Here is a 15,044-nt window from a genome sequence, read left to right as displayed (position 1 = left end):
TGTCATCCCCTCTCTGCTTGCCATCATTAGTATTCTTGACCAGGCAGAAATCATCTCCCCTCACTTTAATCTTGCCTGGTAGCCCATCTCCATTCACACTTGGACCCATTAAAGGAGACAATTAAGAAGAGTAAGATTAACTCAGAGTCTTCTAGTCTCTATTAGAAAGTTTCCTAAATAAGAACTTTTTAAAATGTCATCATTGCCACTTGAGAGAGAGAGATTCCGGCTCTTTTCTGACATGGATTTGCATCAGAAAAATCCCTACCATCTATAAGAGCCAAAAGACACCCAAAAAAATACAAAGTACTTTAGAGTAAACCTAGAAGAATGTACAAAACATTTATGAGAAGTTTAAAATATGCCTGAGTGACATAAAAGTAGATTTGAACAACTAGAAAGATACACCTTGTTCTTGGATAGGCTGTGTTCACATCTTAAAAGTGTTACTTCTGTCCAAGTAAATGTATAAAAATACAGTGATAAAAACATCACAGTGGGTTTTTCCCCTGAAGACTGACAAATTGATTCTAAAGTTCTTATGGGAAATAAACATACAAGAATTGGCTAAGACAATCCTGAAGCTGATCACCAACTACTGTGAAAAACTTAAGCTCTCTTCCCTGCTTGCATTCTTCTCTCAAAGAAGAATGTCTAAGCCCCTAGGGAGAACAGCAAAGTCTTCTGCCCCAGGGCATAGATAAAGACACTTTGTTGCTGGGGGGAAAAGGGGCGGGGGGATCCTCTAATCCTGCCAAAGTGGCAAGAAACAGTCCTGAGCCCTGGATCTTCTATCAACAGTATAGTACTCCTCTCTCTGGGGGAGTGCTAGGATACTCTCCCAGACAAGGCCTGATATAGATACATGTAGTGTTTGACTGACTGCCATGGGGAGGAAGGGCAGAAAACTCTACACCAAAGGTCGGGGCACACAGGGTTTACCAAAGACTGAGGCTGGACCAAGACAACAGAGAACTCCCCTGGGCACTCAACTCCAGCCTAGCAAGGAATGATTAACAAGAAAGAACAAGAGGCATGGGGGTGTGTGAAGCAAGACCACAGAAAGAGATCTTCTTTGTGGTACAGGTGGGCAGAGATGTCTGAAAACTGAGGGTAAAGCAAAATATTGAGAAAAAAGACTCCATCACTCCAATCTGCACCCAAAGCACAAGGCATCACTATTGGAAACTGAAGGCAAGAAAAACAACAGAATTCTGAAACCTCGCTTGGGTCCTGACTAAATTGACTCAATTTTCTTATTTAACTGCCTGAGAGGAGGTATACCTATTTTCACACATATATTCTATTTATTTTAGTCTCTTGGTAGTCAGTAAAAATTATGAGGCACAGAGAAAAGCAAGGGAGGAAAAAAAAATCCTCAGACAAAATAATCAATATAAGCAGATTCAGAGATGACCTAGATTTTGGAATCTTGGAATTAGCAAATAAACTTTAAATAACTATGATATATGTAAAAGTATCTAGTGGAAAATATGTACCACATGCACAAACAGAAGGAAAATTTTAGCAGAAAGATGAAAACCAAAAAAAAAAAAAAAAAAAAAAAAAAAAAAGGACTCAAGTAGAAATGTTATAAATAAATATATGGCAGAGGTAAATATGCATAAGAGATGAAGAATTCCATTGATGTGGCTATCAATAGATACAACACAGCTGAGGAAACAACCAGTGAAGTTGGAGATACTTTAATAGAATTACCCAAAATGAAACACAGGCTAGGATATTACAAGGAAACAAAACAAAACAAAACAAAACAAAACTATCCTTTTGTAAACATATACACAAAACTTCTCACTAAAGTATTAGTAAATCAAATCAGCAATATACAAAAAAGATAAGACATTATGACCAAGTGAGGATCTATCATAGAAATTCAAGGCTGGTTTGACATTTTAAAATCAATTAATGTATTTCATGTTATCAACAAGTTTAAAAAAGACAATAGATGCAGGGAAAGTATTTGATAAAATTCAAAATCCATTCATAATAAAAACTCCAAAAAAATTAGAAATTAAAGAGAACTTCCCCAACCTGATAAAGAGCATCTATGGAAAGTGTATAATTAATATCATATTTCATAGTGATATTAGATAAGAAGCAAGGCAGAAAGCCTTGGGTGGCTCATTTGGTTAAGGGTCTGACTCTAAGTTTTAGCTCAGGTCATGATCTCACAGTTTAATGAGTTCAAGCCTCATATTGGGCTCTGTGCTGCTGGTGTGGAGACTGCTGGAGATATTCTCTCTCTCTCTCTCTCTCTCTCTCTTCCCCCCCCACCCCCCCATCTCTCTACTCTCCCTGGCTCACTCTGTCTCTCTCAAAATAAATAAAATAAATAAATAAACTTTAAAAAAAATGAAAAAAGAAAAATATAAGGAGCAAGGTAAAGATACACTCTGTCATGACTCTCTTCAACATCATACAGGAAGGCCTAGCCAGTCATATAAGACTGAGAGAAAAAGAAATAAAGATCATACAGATTTAAAAGTAATAAATAAAAATGCTTTTTTTTTTTCATAGGTGACATAATTGTTTACACAGAAAAACCCAGACTACAAAATAAGCTACTGGAACCATAAGTGATTTAGAAATATTAATATTCAAAAATCATTTGTATTTCCCTAATAGCTTATTTTTAGAAATGGAACTTGAAATTAGGAAAACACAGTACTATTTACTATAGCACCAAACATAGGAAATTTTTAAGTATATATCTAACCAAAATATGTGGAATACTTTTGTTGAAAATTTATATACATTGATGAGAGAAATCAAAAAGATCTATTTATGGAATGAAAAACTTAATTTATGAAGATGTCAATTCTCTTTCAAATTGATGTATAAATTCAAACCATGCCAACAAAATTCAAAGTAGGCCTTTTTCCTATAGAAATTGACAAAATGAGTGTCAAATAAATAAATAACCAGGGACGCCTGGGTGGCTCAGTCGGTTAAGCGTCCGACTTCAGCTCAGGTCATGATCTCACACTCTGAGTTCGAGCCCCGCGTCGGGCTCTGTGCTGACAGCTCAGAGCCTGGAGCCTGCTTCAGATTCTGTGTCTCCCCCTTTCTCTGCCCTTCCCCTGCTCATGCTCTGTCTCTCTCTGTCTCAAAAATAAATAAAAACATTAAAATAAAAAAAAAAAAAAAGAAAGAAATAACCATAACATGTAGGGTACAAGCAGATATAGGGCACAAGTATAAAACTACTCTAAGAAAATCTGGGAGGAAAGCTTTGCTACATTGTTAGGCAAAGACTATATAAGGCACACAAGCACAAATGGTTAAAAAATTGATTACTCAGGGGGCGCCTGGGTGGCGCAGTCGGTTAAGCGTCCGACTTCAGCCAGGTCACGATCTCGCGGTCCGTGAGTTCGAGCCCCGCGTCCGACTTCAGCCAGGTCACGATCTCGCGGTCGGTGAGTTCGAGCCCCGCGTCAGGCTCTGGGCTGATGGCTCGGAGCCTGGAGCCTGTTTCCGATTCTGTGTCTCCCTCTCTCTCTCTGCCCCTCCCCCGTTCATGCTCTGTCTCTCTCTGTCCCAAAAATAAATAAAAAACGTTCAAAAAAAAAATTTAAAAAATAAAAAAAAATTGATTACTTGGACTTGATTAACATTAACATTTTTGTTCTCAAAGAAGACAGTTTAAAACATAAAACTTAACACTTGGAGAAAATATTTGCAAAACACATAACTGGTATAGGACAGATATCCAGAACCTATAAATAATTCACAAAACTCAATAGTAAGGAACCAAAGAATCCAAATTTAAATAGTGGGAAAGATATTTGAACGGATTCTTTAGCAAAGAAGATGTACAGTTGGCAAACAAAAACAGTAGAAGATGCTTAATATCTTTAGTCTTTCAAGAAATGCAAGTTAAAAACCACAATGAGATACTACTATATAACTATCATAATGGCAAAAGAAAGAAAGCACAGGAAAAAGGCAGGAAGGAACATGGAAGGAAGGAAGGAAAGAAGAAAGAAGGGAGGGAGGGACGAAGAGAAATTTTGACAGTAGTAAGTGTGGATAAGGATTAAGGATGTGCAGAGCAACTAGAACTGGAACTCTAATTCATTGCTGGTAGGAATGCAAATTAACGCAGACACTTTGGGAAACAGTTTGGCAATCTCTTAGAAAGGTAAAAAATACGCTTAAAATAAAAAATCAGCAATTCCACTTCTAGTTATTTACCCGAGAGAAGTGTCCATAAAAATGTTTACAGGGGTTTTATTCAAAGTCAGGCCAAGTGTCCAAATGTTGAATACATTTAAAAATTTGGGGTACATAAACACAAAGGACTCCTACGCATCAATAAACCTGTTGATTGGCACAACGTGGATTAAACTGCATTATACCAATACACTATATTAAGTGAAAGAAGCTAAACTTAAGATTCCGCGATGTATGATTCCCTTTACAGGTAATTTTGGAAAAGGCTCAACCATAGGGACAGAAGACAGTAGTGCCTGCCAGGGGCTGAGTATTAAAGGAGGGGACTGAACAGAAAGAATGAGGAAACTTAGTAGTGTGATGGAAATGCTATCTAGCTTGACTGTAGTATGGTTACATGACTTAAACATTTGTAAAAACCTCATAGAACTCTGCTAGGGTGAATTTTACCATGCATAAAATAAAAGCCACTTATGAATTGTAAACACAATTAAACATAGAAAATAATTAATTAAATTAAGTTTGAAATACAATTCCTCTAATTGTACATCCTCTATGGGATATATTCTAAGGAAAAAAGGAACTGAAATAAGATCTAAACTTAGTATGCTTAGTGTTTGCAGTAAAAAAGGTATTGTAATTATGAAACTATTTTATGTACAGTATAGGATAAAGCAAACAAATGAATATATTAATATTATTAGGAACTAATATTTGAACTATAAAAGAAGTATTAACATAAAATTAAGGTAAGTAAAAATCTTACAATTCCATTTTTTTACTTGGAATTAATACAAACTCATAATTTATATTCATTCTAGCATTGTCTACCTACAGCAGCTAGAAATAACTTCCCCCATAGGAATGAGTAATGTTTAGCTGTTGATTTCTAAATGATGATTTCTAAACATTCCACTCTATAAGAATGTTTAGAATGGAATTCTAACATTCTAAAGAATGTTTAGAATGTTTAGTGTGGAATTTCTAAACATTCCACACTATAAGACACCATGGCTTGCTACAGTAGTTGCAAATTCCAGGTTTGGGGCAAGGGAAAAACAGGGGCAATGCAGTGTAAGAAAACAACAAAGTGCTCACATACTAATGGCACCATATCAAAGAAACACAGGAGTCATCTTGGAGTAACCTCCACTAACCAAATTGGGAGCATTTGAGTGTCAAAAAGAACAAGGATGGCTATGAATCAAAATACACTAAATTTTTAAAAAATGAGTCCATAATGATTATAGAGAAGGGGCAAGACTGAGAAATTTAAAAATCTCTTCTTTGTAGAACACCAGTTAATAAATGAAAAATAAATAATAGTATTGGGAAAGTTACCATTTTGCAATCCCCAAGTAATAATTGTAGCAGGCAAAAATCATTAATGGATCATGAAAATATAAGATGAGAAGTTGTTAAAAAACAGAAAGTCACACAGTCAAGTGTTTCCCCACGGATTATTTATTAATCCCAGAGGGAGAAATATACCTCACTCTAGAGAGACCCCTCTGGTCACTACTTTGACCAAGTGACCAAAATTAGGATCACCAGTGGCCGGACAATCTGACATCAACTACTCCTGGGGTAAAGCATTAAGAAATATACAAAACCAACGTAATATTCTTGCCAAAGCACCTGAATATAACAATGAAAAATCAATCAGGCAAATCCATAATGTAGAAGATTCCATAAGACTAGACTGGGTTCTTCAGAAAAATCATTGGCATGAGAACAGAACCAAACAAACAGAAATGTCAGAGACCTATTCTAGATTAAAAGAGAATGAAAAGACAACCAGATGCAATCCATCAACCATGACTGAATCCTACATCAATCAACCAACCAACCAACCAACCAATACAACAAAAGACGTCTAGGAAATAATTGGAGAAATTTGAATATGGACCTCATATTAAGTGATACAGTTTAGGGGTAAATAATAATAGTTCTGTGGCTACATCCCTATGCCTAGGAGGGATATGTTAAGGTCCAAGGAGGTCAAGTGTCACAGAGTCTGCAACTTACTTGCAAATAGTTCAGTAAAGATAAATAAATAGATAAGTAAGAGAAAAATGTGAAAAACTGATAAATCTAAACGAGGCCTATGGATTTTTATTATATTAGTCTTTATCTTTTATGTAATTTGGAAATTCTAACAATAAAAATTTTGAAGAAAAAATAAGCGCCTTGATCAGTGAAGCACAGGCCAGTGAGATGTATCTGCACCGCACTGAACGATGCATTTTGCATTGTGGTTGAGAAGGAGGGGCTAACTTCTGAGGCTACCTGGGAAAGGTTCTGGTGCTGCTGGGAAAATTAGAGGCACAGATTCCCATGCCTAGGGTTCCACTGCCCAAGGCCAGACTACCTTTTCCTCAACGGAGAATCTGGAAGACACACACAATAAATACTAAACAACAGAAGTCTGTGCTTCCCACCAGTTTGAGAAATGGCATTAGACCAAAAGGTTATTAGTTTTAATTTTAGCTAAACCACTGCCAAAAGAGTATGGCTGCCTTCATATTCCTTGGGAATTGATGGAAAACACAGGCTTCATTAGAAACCTGCAGCAGGATTTCAGCGAGATTGCTTTGGGAAGTCATGCTCATCCATTAATTGGCTCAACAACCATTTATCATTACTCATTTTTCCCTAATCATTAGCATCACATCTAATCAAATTTAGATATAAGCAAAGACAAAGATTTGGTACGAAATTCCATTACTTTTTAAAAATCTTGTCAAGCATTTGTAAAACAATGTTTTGTTTGTTTTTTTCTTCTTTACTAGATGTTTTATAGAGGACTAGATGTTCCTCAAAGAATATTGTGGGGAGAGAGGGCCATGGCTGGACAGAGAGATGAAAACAGAAAGTTTTCCAATGAAACAAAAGGAGAAAGTTCTCCAAGCCATGTGTATACTAAGGGCCCATCCCAATCAAAGGACTCAATCCACTCCACTCCAATTAGAAGAGTAGCCTTTGAAAACTCAATTTTAATAAAATTCAAGTCAGGGCTTTGGATGCTCAATCTTTTTAGCCAGGTGCCAAAATTCTGGCCAAATGTATGGAAGTGGATTCCTCTTCTATGAACTGCCACAAGAACTTTGATGTTTATCCTAGCAGAAAGAATCTAGGTTGATTACCCTCTCTTCCAAAAGACCATCCCTTTCTTGGTAGAGAGCATTCTTCCTGATTTATCCAGCTTGGAAGGACACCATGAACTTGATGTTCCAAACCTACTTACTAAAGATCCCTTCCCTTTTTTGGATCAATCGTAAAAATCAAAGACTGTCACACAACAAAGTAATTAACTTTTGCATTTTTTTCTTGAAAAAAATCTATTTTTAAGATAGCCCAAATATACTCTATATTTGCATTTTCAGTTCATTATTACTCTTCTTAAAAAGCAACAAAATTAAACTCTATCCCTTTGATACTATCATTCATTATTTGAAAAATGAGCTTGCTTTGCGTTTCCCAACCCACCTGAGATTTCTCCTGACAAACTCTTACACAATGTACTTACAGCCTGTTATTCTTAAGACTTCATTGTATAATGTAAAAATATAACTGGATATTCCAATGAAAATTCATGTAAATACCTCAGTACATAACATTTTTTTAACGAGTTACTACATATAGCACCTCATTCCTGTTAGCACTCAGTGCAAACATCTTGTCTTAATTCAACAGCTTGAATTTTCTTAAGACCTTGAGCACTTGATTAATTTCTGAATCTCAGCTGACACTGCCCTAAAAGGGTGAAAGAATTAATCACTCTGATGTCATTCCAGATGGACAAGCACAGGTTTTAAGATGCTTGTTTTGCATGTGGGATTGGAATTTAAGACATCCCATATATAAAATTCTTAGACAGCAATTGAGAAGTTGGTCATGGATGTAGGCACTAGAAAAACATGTTTGTTTTTTGATGCCTCTGCAAGGTAAATTTCATTATTCCTTCATTAAGAGTTATATTGGGTAGTTACACAGCACCCATCGTCATCACTTGTAAAGGGAATGCTAGATGCTTTGTTTATTTTATGCATAGGTACAGCCAACCAAACACGCTAAACCACTTAAAGGAGTTTATTGACACTGGCAAGGAACAACAATTTAGTAAAGCAAATGACGCAGATTGTATATTGTGGAGTTTTCAAGGTTTCTCTCTCTCCTTCCCCACCCTGCCCTACTTTTCTTTAGAACAGCTTTCTACATTGAAAACATGTCAAAAATTTGGAAAGCAATAAGCAATCAGCTATTTTTTTTCTCCTAAAGCTATGATTTGGTTTTGGGCCAATCTCAAGCAGTGGGCTTTTCAAATAAGACCAGTTTTACTCATCCCAAAATGGGAAGATCTATCCAACAATGAATACCTCTACTTGTTAGGTCGTCAAGCCTGAGCCAGTGAGCAAAGGTCAAGCTAAAGCTTTATGAAGAGCGACTTGATAACCACCAAATTTTAAGGCAAACAACTAAAGAACACTAATATCATTCACATATTGAGTTTTAGTTTTGATCAAACACTACAGTTAGCTTTATGTCCTGCGTGAAAAAAAATAATACCAGTGTCAGTCTATCATAACCCATATGAATAGATTTCCTTTAAAAGGCAATATGTGAATTTTAGAGCACATATTGTAGCCTGGCCTAGAACTAGGTGACATGATGATGATTTCATCACTGGTCATTACTGTATCAACAGACCTCATCAGTTAACGTTTTGGTTTGGAAGTAATGTTATACAGTGGATGAGAACACAACCAAACTGGATTTTGTCCCGTCATTTACTAGTTCTATGACCTTGGACAAGTTAACGGGCCTCCGTCTGCCTCAATTTCCTTGTCTGAAAAATGGGGATGATCATACCTTCTCCTAAGTGTACTGACTACATTAAGATATAAATGAGAAAATATCTGTAAAACCATTAGCACATCTCCTAGCATGTAACAAACAGTTATTGATAGCTATTTCTTTCAAACTTTAGAGGTTGTCTTTCTAAAACAGTAATTGGTTTAGTTCACAGAACAAATACATCATTCTAATTCACCAGAAGACATTTCTTGAGAAACACTGATTTTTTTTTTTTTTTTCCTAACCTCATCTCATACCTGTCTAGTCTGCTATGGCTTCTGTATCCCTATGGACAATAAATGTAGTATTTGCTTGCTAAGTGCATTACACTTGGTATCTCATTAGTTCTCACAATAATTGTATGAAGCAGCAACCATGACTATTTTCATGTTACAGGTTAAGAAACGGAGGCTTAGAACCCTAAGGTTATATAAACATTAAGTGATGGAGGCAGCATTCAGATCTGTGAAATCTGATGTTAGATCATAATCACCAACTTAGTATCTGTCAGGTTCTATATAAGCTATTTAAATTATACTGTAGAGAAAAAAACAACATTTAGATGGTGCAGAAAAGGAACCATGTGCTTGAGACTCACCTTATGGAGAGAGAAAAAGGTGGGCTCAGCAAAGCTTGTAGTTTGTGTTTTAGCCCCCGCAGGACAACAGAAACATCCCTTGGTTCAAGAGCATGGAGTCTCCTGGCTGATGGTCCTATCTGTACACCGCACACATGTTTAAATCACATTCCAAGTGAGCTGTTGATTCAGCCTTCTGATCCTAGAGGGTGGAAACAAAATCCAGGTATACGTAGCTAAGAGATTACCCTCCAATTCAGAGATAGATTGTAACAGGGAGAGAACAACAGGGTTAAATGTCTATTTCTACCTAGACAAGCTAAACTGCTCTGACATTCTGGGTCAAATACAAGCTGCCCTGGTTCTCATCCTTGTGCAGAGCATGGACCTGATGGAATATGAGGCAGACTTGGCATTTTGTGTTTATTAACTCATTTAATCCACACAAGAATCCTCCGCAGATAGCACTGTGATCAGCCCTGCTTTGTAGAGGAGAAAACCAAGGCAGGAACACTACAATAACAACCTGCATTGTGTTCCACAGTAGACATATGGCATGGGCAGGATAGAAGCCAGGGAGGTAACAGCACAGGCCTGGTCCCTGGAGCCCCACAGAACACACACATGGGAAGGAAAACACCCAGTTCCCGGAACTTTTGACTTAATGATGGTATCACACACACACATACACACATGTGCAGCTTCACTTTTACCTCAAGGTCTCAGATACATATAGGCTTAAAAAAAAAAAAAAAAAAAAGAGGTAACTGCCAGGGACTGTGGGGAGAGGGGTATTGGGGGTTGGTGTTTAACAGGAACAGAATTTCAGTTTCAAAAGATGAACAAGTTATGGAAATAAATAACTGTTATCCACCCATGATGGCTGCACAAAGTGAGTATACTCAATGCCACTAAACTAGAGAGTTAAAAATGTTTAAGATGGTCAATTTTGTGTTATGTATAAATTTGGCCCCTACAAAAACAAAAACAAAAACAAAACAAACAACAACAACAACAACAAAAAAAAACCCACACAGTAAAGCCACAGGAGAAAATCTGTGGTTGGGTTATCTGGCCCAAAGTGCCAACTGTGCTAAGAAGCCCTGGGTCACAGGAGATGTGACAGATTGAGTGACGTCATGTATTGATTTGACTGGTTTTATTTTTAGAACTTGAGTACTTGCTGTCTGCCCTTTCCCAGAAAGAACATAGGACAGAGATTTATTAAGCTCCTGAGAAATTCAGCAATTTCTGAAGAAAGGTGCTTCTTTCAGTGGCACTCTGAATTTCCACGGCCCGGAATAAAGGTCTCATTGAATAATGACGGTCAAGGTCCAAAACAGCTTCCAGGCTGAGATGGCTCTGTCCTCTCTCAGTGTGTTTTGGGGGAAAAGTGATCTATTTACAATATTATCTCTGCTGGTTCATTCAAAACTACAGAACCTTCAAGTGAGAACAGATTTTCAGATTTAGAAGATAATTTTTGCCCATTAATCGGCAGCTGGAAAATAAGAACAGAACCCTTGGAAGCAGCTAAAACCCAAAACTATCGCATGCAGGCCTTCTGTCCATAAGGATCCTATCTCTCAATGAATCAAAACCTTACCCTTGAAGATCGAGGTTTTCATACCAAGATAAATAAAACTATTAATTTTTTTTCAGAATGTCTGTTAGAAATATAATTCCACATACCTGCTGGTTTTCAAAAAATTCAGGCTTAAAAATGGAAAATAAAATTTAATACCATGTTATTACTTACAGTTGTCATTGGCAGAGCTTCGAGCTGCCTTCTGAATTTTCGAGCACCACCCAGAGTTGTTTTTCTTTCAAAAAAGGATTTTTCCCCTCAAGATTTTATGAAGATCGCTAAGTAGAATTGCATGCAATCCTATGAAGGGTATATTTTATTCATTTCACTTCCAGTTTGATTCTTACAATGTGAACTCTGTAATTTTCCAGAAAGAAAAAGCTGTGTGTAGTGTGATATTGGCATTGCGCTATGTAGATGTATAGGATTTACACTGTACATATCTGCATGGGCTTGTGCCTGGAAATCTTGTCTAAACCCTCTGTCTCTACAGATCCCTGTGGCGACTTTATCTTTGGAACCAAAATGCTAGAAAATTGTTTGTAATATTTAAACTTTTACCATGTAAAACTTTGATGGTGATAATAATAGAGATGTGTGAGACAAAGTGAAGCAGTTTGTGTAACATTTTTTGGAAGACTTAAATTATTTCTATGTGCTGTGAATAGATAATAGAAACCTTCCCTTCATTCACCCATGTAACAAATACATATTGAGCACCCTTCATGTGCTAGACACTGTTTTAGGCGATGGAAATACAAAGGTGAACAAAAACAGATTTCGTTCCATCTTTGTAAAACTGAGTTTTTGGGGGGGGGGGGTTTAGGCCTTATACCACCAATTAAGCATAGCTCATTAAACTGTGAATTATTTAATTATCATTGTAAGTGCTACAAAGGGAACTAGGAGGTGCTATGAAAGTTTAACTGGAGAATCTGGCCGTGTCTGAGGGGCAGGGTCAATTTCTTCAGAAAGGGATGTTTGAGCTCAGCATCACCTATAGACCGAGTCAAGAGTCCCCAGACCTACACTTTGAAGGAGGCTTTACCTCCCATACCACCAATGCCTGGGGTGCCCTGAACCTCTGAATCCCCATCTAAAGGACCTCATCTGTGTCTAACATCCCAAAGGGGCAAGTACAAACACCTTCAGTTTCGGGGGTGGTCAAGAAGGGCTGCTTGTAGAGTGTGAGAATGCAAGGGCTTTGATGTACACATTTGATGCTCACAGTCCTTTCACAATGTGAAAAGAAACCAAGGATGGGCAAACAAGGGAGATGAAGATTTGGCCACTAGCATGGAACCATGAGTTGTGGTCCTTATACCACAACATTCTCATGTGGAAATTCAGGGGGGTCTGAGAAGTCTAAATTCTGTCTATAGCAGGTGAACCTTCATTTGCACTCTTGCTTTGAGCCCTAAAAATGTTAGGGGTGGTCCCATTTGATCTGGGCTTTGCAAGAGGAGTTGGCATTGACTGGGCAAGGAGAGAAGGGGCCTTTCGGGCAGAGGGGCCCATATGGGTGATGGCTCTGAGGCAGAATGGAAAATGAGGTGTTTAAGAACCTAAAGGAAGCTAGTATGTCTGGGATACAGAGAGTCTCACTGTAGCCTGACTGAAGATCTGTCCAGAACAATACATCTTTGAAGAAAAATACTATGTGACCATAAATGAAAGGTCTCCACAACACATTTTTGAATAGCTACTTAAAAAATTATGAAATGACTTCTATTGCTAAACTATAATTGCAACACAACATATACAAAAACTATCGAAACAGATGTTTGTAAATAATTTTCTTTCAAATACCGAATTATCAGTGTGCCATTACCTTCATTATCCCATGACAATATAGGCAATCATTTCCCATGTCCCTTGAGACTCAAGCCTACGACATGGGTTCTGTTCCCACTGCTTTTCCACCTCAATTTTTGTATTCAATAAATATTCATAATATTCATTCATCTTTTTACTAATTTAACTCAGCTGCAATATAGAAATAATATTACAATAGAGATGTTAGGAGGATGAAAGAAGCTAATATATAAGAAGTACTCAGAACAACAGCAGGAAACCACCAGGCTCATAAAAGGATGATATGGTCTCTGTACCCATGAGAGCTTCCAATTAGAAGAAAAGCAAACATGCAAGCAATTCTGTTGTGCGTATTTAAGAGCAGCAAGATTCTAAAACCACAGAGAAGGAACCGATTATTCTACCTGTACAACAGAGTGAGACTTCACAGACAAGGAAATATTTGGTCACAAGTCCAGAGGAAAAGGACAGCTACCCCACTGGACAAAAGGGATGATGTGAAGGTATGGGGTAGAAGAGTGTGTTGGGAAGGTGGGAAGTACTACGAATGACCTGGTACTCAGCAAGTGCTAACCCACCCTGAAAACTGGGTCATCAGGATGACAGAAATGGTTGGGTCTAGGGTTGGGAGTTGAGCATGCTGGGACTCAAGAGTTGAGCCAGAGTGCGAAGGGACTTGCTGGAATTGGACATTTACGTGGTAGGGGAATGTTTCTCAAAGGGTGGCCCTTGGACCTTAGACACCCCTGGGGCTTCGTGTTAAAAATAAGTCTCCCCAGGGGCTCCTAGGTGGCTCAGTCCAGGAGCAGCCAACTCTTGATTTTGGTTCAGGTCATGATCTTGCGGTTTGGGACTTCAAGCCGGGCATGGAGCTCTGCACAATAATGAGGAGCCTGCTTGGGAGTCTCTCTCCCTACCTCCCTCTCTGCCCCTCCCAGCCTCTCTCTCTCTCAAAATACATAAACTTAAAAAAAAAAAAAAAAAGTCCGGCTGGGCCCACTCCAGACATAATGAATTGGAATAAGGGGCCTAGGGCAGTTTAACAAGCTCTCCAGGTGATTCTTGTTTATACTGGTGGTTGAGGTACCAGGAGTTGTTAAAGGAAGTTTTTCCATAATTCATACAATGAGCTTTGTCTTACAAAGTGGCTAGCTATATCCAGATTGCCGAGAAAACCAAGAAGCTCCCCTTTCAGAAGAAAAATACCTATTCAGAAATGGGGCTGCCTTCTGTGAAAATAAATTAGTATCAGACCTTATTGGATAGATATGGGCAGGGGAATCTCAAAGCAAATATATTTTTGCCTATATCATTCTGATCCCTAGCACCCTGACATCCAAAGGAGAAAAGATCCAAATTCTCCCAAAAATAATAAGACTTGTTAAAAAAAAAAAAAAAAAAGACTTGTTAGTTTTTCCTTTATAATGGAATACCTATTAAAGACTCCTAACCTAAAATAGACTCGGGGATTGTGAAACACTGCTGAGAAGGTAACAGAAGTCACAAAGCAATGGCTGGTGTGGAAGTCGGTAATGTTTCAAATTTCCAGGAACTAAAGTCAATGAAATGCAATACTTTCAAACCTTCTTCCTTAAGATTCATTATCCTAAAAAGTTATATATTACTCAGTGCAGGCTCCTTATGCTTAAGATTTTTAGTTTTACAGCTCTCCAAAGAGTCTGAGTGTTTAATAAAGAGAATAGAGAGTTTGCAGAAACCTCAACACATCACAAAATTCTATTTGGTTGATTACTACCCTTTATTCTATGGAACATGACATTTTCAAAGCATGTTTAAAATGGGAAAACTCTTGGGGTGCCTGGGTGATTCAGTTGGTTAAGCGTCCGACTTTAGCTTGGGTCACAGTCTCGTGGTTCATGGACTCGAGCCCTGCATTGGGCTTTGTGCTGACAGCTCAGAGCCTGCTTCGGATTCTGTGTCTCCTTCTCTCTGTCCCTCACCCACTTGGGCTCTGTCTCTCCCTATCTCAAAAATAAATATCAAAATTTTGTT

At 37.8% G+C, this 15,044-nt stretch overlaps 1 long non-coding RNA gene across 1 annotated transcript in view; it reads right to left on the bottom strand.

Annotated features, from left to right (window-relative positions):
- The window catches only part of LOC144616129 (uncharacterized), a 386,882-nt gene that overhangs the window by 70,030 nt on the left and 301,808 nt on the right, over positions 1-15,044 (bottom strand). The window contains exon 4 of the long non-coding RNA XR_013555115.2: positions 9,650-9,830. This is a non-coding gene — a long non-coding RNA (uncharacterized LOC144616129). The remainder of the gene's footprint in view (positions 1-9,649; positions 9,831-15,044) is intronic.

Source organism: Panthera onca, chromosome B1 (genome assembly GCF_046562875.1).
Source record: "Panthera onca isolate mPanOnc1 chromosome B1, mPanOnc1 haplotype 2, whole genome shotgun sequence".
NCBI lineage: Eukaryota > Metazoa > Chordata > Mammalia > Carnivora > Felidae > Panthera > Panthera onca.
This window is presented reverse-complemented; position numbering and strand designations above follow the sequence as displayed.